The sequence below is a fragment of the Rhopalosiphum maidis genome, chromosome 3 (assembly GCF_003676215.2).
Source record: "Rhopalosiphum maidis isolate BTI-1 chromosome 3, ASM367621v3, whole genome shotgun sequence".
Lineage (NCBI taxonomy): Eukaryota > Metazoa > Arthropoda > Insecta > Hemiptera > Aphididae > Rhopalosiphum > Rhopalosiphum maidis.
The window spans coordinates 4,823,316-4,831,259 of NC_040879.1; the positions used below are offsets into that span (position 1 = coordinate 4,823,316).

At 31.5% G+C, this 7,944-nt stretch overlaps 1 pseudogene; it reads right to left on the reverse strand.

Moving 5' to 3' along the window:
* Positions 1-381: 381 nt before the first annotated feature.
* LOC113560160 lies at positions 382-886 on the reverse strand (annotated as a pseudogene).
* Between the last annotated feature and the right edge of the window lie 7,058 nt (positions 887-7,944).

A 7,944-nucleotide genomic window follows, 5' to 3' on the forward strand; every position in this document is an offset into this window, starting at 1 on the left:
AAAGATAATTTATCACATATGATCACGTGTGAATGCCTTAGCGACTTTTGTCCCGTGAGTTCAAGTCTGCCGATCGACGACTGCATTTTCCGGTGCGACCGATGAAGCACACACGCCCCCCTCTAGTATCTATAAAATATGGCCACACCTGACTTATCCCGTATACAGAATACTGGCCAATTAATTACCATACCTTTCTTTTTTCTTTCACTTTTCTCTCAACCTGCCTTACATACATCAGCATGGAGGAGTAACGAATTTGTTACGTCTGCTAGCGACATAGGGATACTCCATGTTGGTAATGTGCTTCAATTATTATATCTATTCTTCGATCACCATAGCCAGTATTCTGTTAGGTTTTTATAATATTTTTTTTTTGCTTCACGCGCCATTTAGGCGCTTTGCAGCTTCTACCAAAGCTCTCCAAACTTCCCGATCCTCTGCATCCTCAATACTTGCTTCATTACGTAACGTCTTTAAGTCGTCCTTTACTCGGTCCAACCACCGTTGTCTTGGCCTTCCTACAGGTCGTTTTTTATTTGGTTTGTTAACTAGTACCTATTTTTTCAGTCTGTCTTCTGCACGCCTTACATGACCAGCCCACTCTAATCTTTACGACCTCAGGAAATCTTTTAAATTGGTTGTATTAAACAAATTGTTTAAATCAGCGTTTTTTTTTCGCTTGTATACACCAATATTGGGGTTTAGTATAGGCCCATATATTTTTCTAAGAATTTTCCTTTTGAAAGTCAATAGTTTATTCTCGTCACCCTGCGACGTGGACTATGTCTCAAATCCGTACATAACAATGGGGCGTAAGTAAACTATATATAGTTTTTTTTTTTATATCTCTAGACAGTAGTTTCGATGTGAATATTTTTCTCATTGCCTGATATCCTTGGTTTGCTGCACTTATTTTGGAATTAATCTCATTATGCATATTATTTTTATGATTTATATTAGCACCTAAGTACTTAAAATTCTCGACTTGTTCAAAAGAGAAATGATCAATGCTCACATTTCGTAACTGGATTAGGTTAGGTTAGGTTAGGTACCTAACCTTAGATGCCTACTCATTAGCATATACTTTGTCTTATTTTCATTTATTTCATCTTTTTACTTGACAGTGTGAGCTTTCGTACCGTCCTTTCTAATTCCATTTTCGATTCTCCAAATAGTGCATTGTCATCCGCATAAGCTAATAGAGTTAAGCACCCCAGTACTTCCTGCATATCTTTTATAACTTTTTCAAGAGCGAAGAGTGTGGGAGATAGCGCGTCCCCTTGTTTCATTCTACATCTGATCTCAAACGCACTTTACAAAGTGTGTTAAAATTGCAACACTTTATTAAGTTAACCAATTTTTTTGGTATTCCGAAATGTATAAGTGCTGACCATACTTGGTCTCTAGCAATGCTATCATAAGCTTGCTGGAAATCAATGAAAATCATGGGTAGGTCTTTGTCATATTCATAGAACTTTTCCATCACCTGTCTGAGGGTGAAGAATATATGGTCAGTAGTGGATTTGCTTTTCATGAAGCAACAATAGTATTCACCGATTATTTCTGTAGAATATTTTTCGAATCTAAGTAAGATGGCTATTGATAAGACCTTATAAGCAGTGTCCAAAAGGGATATGCCCCGTTAATTTTCAACTTTCTTGTGGTCCCCTTTTTTGAAATTTGGGCATATAATAGCGGTGTTCCAACTCTTTTCTAGTTTTTCATGCTTCCATATAGTTGAGATGGTCTTGTGTAAGTTTTCCAAGATGTCCCGTCCTGCAAATTTAAGTAACTTTGGGTTTATGTTGTCCTCTCCGGGAAACTTTGTTGTTCTTCCGAGACTCCACTATTGATTTTATGTCCCCCAAATTAGGTTTTGGCACTTCTGGTTCCACATATATTTGATCCTCAGCCGGTTCTCAAATTCCATCTGTATTGTTTATTTCATCGTCTGATTTATTGATTAATAGATTTTCAAAATATGTTTGAAACTTGTCTATGATAATTTTGGGGTCCGAAACCCCGTCATCAGTCATAAAATAGGTACGAGATTTAAAGCCATCTTTTATTGATTAACATTTTTCAAAAAATATTTTCGGGTCCTTTTCATATGAATCAATGTCTTTTAAGGCGTTTTTTTTTCTGATGCTCTTTTCTTTTGCCTGATTATTTTATTTGAACTTGCGCGAAGTTCTGCATATTCCTGTAAATTTGAAGTCAAAGGATTTTGTATCATTTTAACTCTTGTTGCTTTTCGTTTTTTTATCGCTTCTTGACACTCATTATCACACCAGTGATTCTTGTTTTTTCCCTTAATAGCTCGGAGAGTGTCTGCTGCTTTATTTATTGATCCACTTTGTTACGTTATTCAATTTTTCTTGTATTATGTTAAAGCAGTTCAATCCTTCCTTTATTCTGTTTTGGTATTCCATGATGTCCTTTTGATCTCTTAATTTACTTCTATCTAGTTTATGTGCTGAATAAAGTTGTCGACTTTTTCTTCAAATCGTCGACAGTTTTAACGATAGGCTCGCTATCACTAAGAAGTGGTGTGTATCCCCATCTGCGCCCCTATAGCTTCTGACGTTTTTTATGCTTGTTCGATGTCGCTTTTCAATAATTATATAGTCGATTTGAATTTCATCATACCGCCTGGAACCGTCCACGTGTGCTTATAAATGTTCTTTCTGGGGAAATAGGTGCTGCTTATAATAAGATTTTTAGATTCTACAAAGCCAACTAATCTCAGCCCATTATCATTAGATACTGAGTGCCAACTTTCTTGGCCTATTGTTGGTCTAAGAAATTGTTCTTTACCAACCTGCGCATTAAGGTCACCAGCAATTATCTTGATGCAGTTGTTTGATAGAGAGTAAAATAATCTCTCTAGGTCCTCATAGAAAATAATTTTCACTTCTTCATCTTGGTCCTCTGTCAGGGCATAACGGTTAATAATATATATTTATCGAAAATACACCCAGCTTTTTGCAGGTAGCATAGACGTTCATTCACTGGCATGAAACGTTTAATGCTTGACATTAAGAAGTTGCTAATTACGAAACCTACCCCAAGTTCATGTTTGCGACTATTGGTACTTTGTATTTTTCAATTTCTTCCACAATATTCTTTAAAGCTTCTGCTTTATAGAGAGTTCTGATATACCAAGTTCCAAACCGAGTCTCCATAAGTTTTCCGTTCCGAGTTCCACATAAATTTCCAATATTGTCCACATTCCGAGGCTTTGTTAGACGATTCACAACAGATGGTTTTTTACTAGGATGGATTGTTGGTCCATTGCTTAACCCCCAATCTTGGAGGGCCGGTTTAGGCCAGCTTACTAAAGCCATCCCGTAGCTTGGGGCCCCGGATTTATAAAGCCTGTAGCACTAAATACTGAAGGGTTAGATTTTTATTATATATTATTGTTATAATTATTATTGTATTCTCCATGGTAACCGTCCAGAGGAGCCGAGGGGATTTGTACCGAGTTGTGTTTATCTATACATGTTTTTTGTAACTTATTATTCTTTTTGGTACCTATTTCTCTGCCCGAGTTTTATGCCTATCGGCTTTCTCAGCACTACTTTAAATGTAAAATCTTTCCGTTTTAACTTTGTTATTGCAATTTATTATAACTATTATTATTACATTTTGCCCGAACGTGGGGAATATCTAATTATATATTATAAGAATCCACGTCACACCGGCTTTATTAGGTCTCTACTCGTGGTTGGTGATCTCATAAATACAAAGGCGATCACATGACATTCGACCCAGGAAATCATCGGTATTGAATTGTCTCAAAACCATTTTATAAATATTTCTCAATCATTTGACTAAGGTAGTCGGCTGTATTACTACGGAATACTATTTTGGAGCCTTGAATAAAGCCAATAGCCATAATGAGCACATGCAGCATGACACGCGATGAGCTTATCTCCTTTTACCGATTGAACTTTCAATCCTTTGATGCCATATTCATTTTGCCATATCATTGACCTCAAATGGTTTTGGTTAACCTATGTTTCATCAATATAAACGATATCATCTTTCATCATGTGCAGCGTACACATTTCTCGAAGAAATTTACTTCGAAGTGCAATGATGTCATTTCTATCCATCAAACATTTTCGGAAATCATTAAACTTTTTATAAGAAAATTTCAAATTCTTCAATATTCTTCTAACGTAAGCATCTAGAATATTTTTTTTTTTTTTGTTTTAAAGCATTTAATATCAATTAAAATTGTCGAGCTTTAATGAAATTTTCGCACGTTTGTAACCTTTTCATGGAGACTTGAATGTAAAAAACTGATAACTAAGGCCCAGATTTTTATGCAATTATTATATTATTTACTCAAAAATTCAAAAATATACAAAAAAAAATTCTTAATTGTGCGTTAAAATAAATAAATATCTTAAAACAATTAAAAATATACTGTGTGGAAAAATACAATTTAAATATCAATTCACGTGCTAACAAATGTGTACAAACTATAGATTTATAACTATTACTCAATTAAATAAATTTATAAAACTAATAAAACAATAACAAAAAATGTAATATTAATTTTGGAACGAGTACCAACATGAAGTTATGAAATGTCTATTTATAATTTCAAATTCAAAATTTCAACGATTGTCACGTAGCACAAATTTGTATTTTGGAAAACTTCTGTTTATGTCGATAGGTGCATACTTAAAACAAGAAATGTCTTCAGGTGTCAACTCTTTAATGCCTTCATTGTCATTACTTATTTCTCCACTTAATATTCCATAACATTTTTTAATTTGAGTATACCCTGTATTCTTCGATTATACATACACTAGTTTAAGTTTAGCAAATTCCATGCCTATTCCTCCTTCACTTAACCTAATATCGATATTTTTAACTAACGAGATAGTTTCTGTGATGCATTGAAAATTGGTTAATATTACTGCAAATTCATTTTTTATTGAATTGTCTTTAAATAAATCTTGAACTTTTTGAATAGACATTGCAAGCTGCATAAAGCCACGTATCCCAATGAGTTATAACAGGCTGGGGTGATTAACCTATATTTGGACACATTGCTTTAAAAGGATTTACTCAAGAAGCTGCTTTTAAAAATATATTTTTTTTTTTTAAAAGTTAACACGTCAACTTTTGGGAACTTATGGCTAATGACTTCCGATACGCTATGAATGCTACAAATGTAATGTAGTTCAAGATAACACACTTAACGCTTTTCCATATTTTAACATGTATGATGCAGCGTCTGTGATATTAAGTAATACTCTATTATGAAATTCTTTTTCAGGCTACAGTATACTCATAGATATAGAGTCATTAAATAATTTTTAAAATCGGTTGAATGTAAGCCTTTTCTAAGTTTTCAATTGTTAAAAATATTGGTTTTGTAGAATTTTCTGACGAAGAGAACTAATTGATATAGGTACATGTGACGTAACATCCTTCGATATCGGTAGTTTCGTCAATTGAAACCCAGATGGAACTATTCTCTATTTTACGTAATACGTCTTCATAACACAGCGGAGCACAATTTTTTTGTAGAGTCAATTCGTCATATAATTTTAATTAAATTAAATTTTTCAAAAATACATTTTAATTTTGGGTTTTATAGTTTCCAAAGTGGAATATCATTTTTCAATTATTCCAAAATTTATCAATTTTACACAAAATAATACACAAAAAATGTGGTGGATAAACACACCAATAAATTACCATCACTGTCTAATTGAAATACACAAACCGTGCATTGCGTTATTATACTTAAAGTGCAGATAAGTTATCTGAGATAAATACACAAATGCGCAGACTGTTGATTAAAATTGGCGACGGTAATTTCCCAATTACCTAAAATAACTTTTATAGAAATATACAACTAATATACATTTTAATTCAAAAATACAAAAAAAAAAATTGAATTACGTAGCAGAATTTACGTATTATGAAAGTCAAGATATTTAATCAGAATCATTTGAATTCAAATGTAGAAGAATATGCATTTGCATAAAAATTCTGGTCCTTAGACTTAAAAGGACGTCGCACCAAAAAGTCGTGTACGCGTACAACAGCCAAGAGAATTCGCTATTAAGTGTTTTCGCGATGCGTAAGCACGCGTTGTTTTAGCCACGTCCACTACTCGCGGTCGTCTATGACGTATCAGGTTAATACAAAATTCATACACGTAAAAGCTGCTATATTATTTTTATTATCCGCACGTACCCACGAACTTCTATTTTTTTTAAATTACTACTTACCTAATTATATAAATCAATATATAGATTGTAAAAAAGTCAATACAACATAGCTTGATTGGTATTTATTGTATTATTACTCATTCAAATATAATACGACCTATAGTGAAATATAATTTAATAGTACCTAAATAAGAACAGAGCAATCAAATTACCTAATATTAATTTTCCGTATTTCATCTTTTACGTTCAAATTATTTATCATATTATTTCTGTTTTTTATTTGTTGCTATAATATATTTTACACTTAATATTTTGTTTTGAGTTCTTGAGGTGAATAATATCCACTATACTAGATTGCTACATATTTACGTATTTATTATGCCATAATATTTATATCAATACAAACTTATTCTATGCTTAAAAGGTAAATTAATTAAATAATTTTGTATCTGTTTGTCGGAAATAATAATTTAGTAAGTATTGATATGCATTAATAGTATATTATTTAGGTACATTTTAATAAAGATAAGCATAATTTATTACGTAAACAAACAATTTATTTAAAAAAAGTTTTTTTGAAATTTTTATTTATTGTAGAATTTGTTTTGATTTCCCTTATATCGGGAACAATTAATCTATATTTGTATACTGGATCCACAATTTCAGGCAGCATAAATGTAAGATAAAACCTATAAAACATTTTTTTTTTAATGTTAAACTAAAAATTTTGATATTTTTTCGAAAAATAAGGTTATTTTCACGTTTTTAACTTGTCACACATGATGGTATTCCGAAATTCAGCATCATATTTTATTTTTTAAACCGCTGTCCATTTTTCTGCGAATATTACAAAGAAATATTATTTTTTTTTTGCGTAATATGCAGTTGTCCTTGAATCTATATGTGATATTTGATTAATACCAATCATCTATAAAACAATATTTCAACTAGGTAGGTACATAACAAAAAACTGCAAGTAAATTTCAATTAACTACTGTAGGTCATGAAAAAAATGATAATTAAAAAGAAATATTATATTTTAAATTCTAATATCTATTATTATTATTATTATTATTATTTAAATAAACGTACTTTGCCAGTTGACACTGCTTCATACTTATCTGAAGTATCCTTTGCAGCATCCGGACATTTTATTTCTATAGTTGCATTATTGCCAAGAATTCCGTCTAAAATAATTTTTAAAACATCAAATTGATAAAATAATACTTATACTTATTATTGCTAAATATTTTAATTAAATAGTCATACGAATAACCTGGGCTAGCAGCTAAATATAGAATAAGTTTGTCAACGAAAAGTCCACATTGTTCCACAGTAAGCCCAGTAAAAGGTAGTTTTTGCTTGGTTTTCCATGTCCTTGCCGTATTGGATAGATCTATTGAACAAATCATTTAAAAATCAGTTAAATTAACGTAATATGGTGCCTATAACAAAAAAAAAAAAAACTATGATTAATAAAAAAAATTAATTTACTTGCTGTTAAATGTTTGATACAAAATCGAGTACACAGCATTTTTATAGCTTGTGTTTCGGCGCATTTTGCAAACCCGACCGAAATTACTCGTCGTGAGTCTTTTTAATCGTTTTACCTTCCAAAGTTCACTCTCAGCCTGGTCTCTTGTACTTCTTTCAACCTTAAAACAGTCAATTTCTTTTAATTCTTTTTAAAAAATAAATAAAATTTAATTGACATATAAATATAATATATGTATTGTAA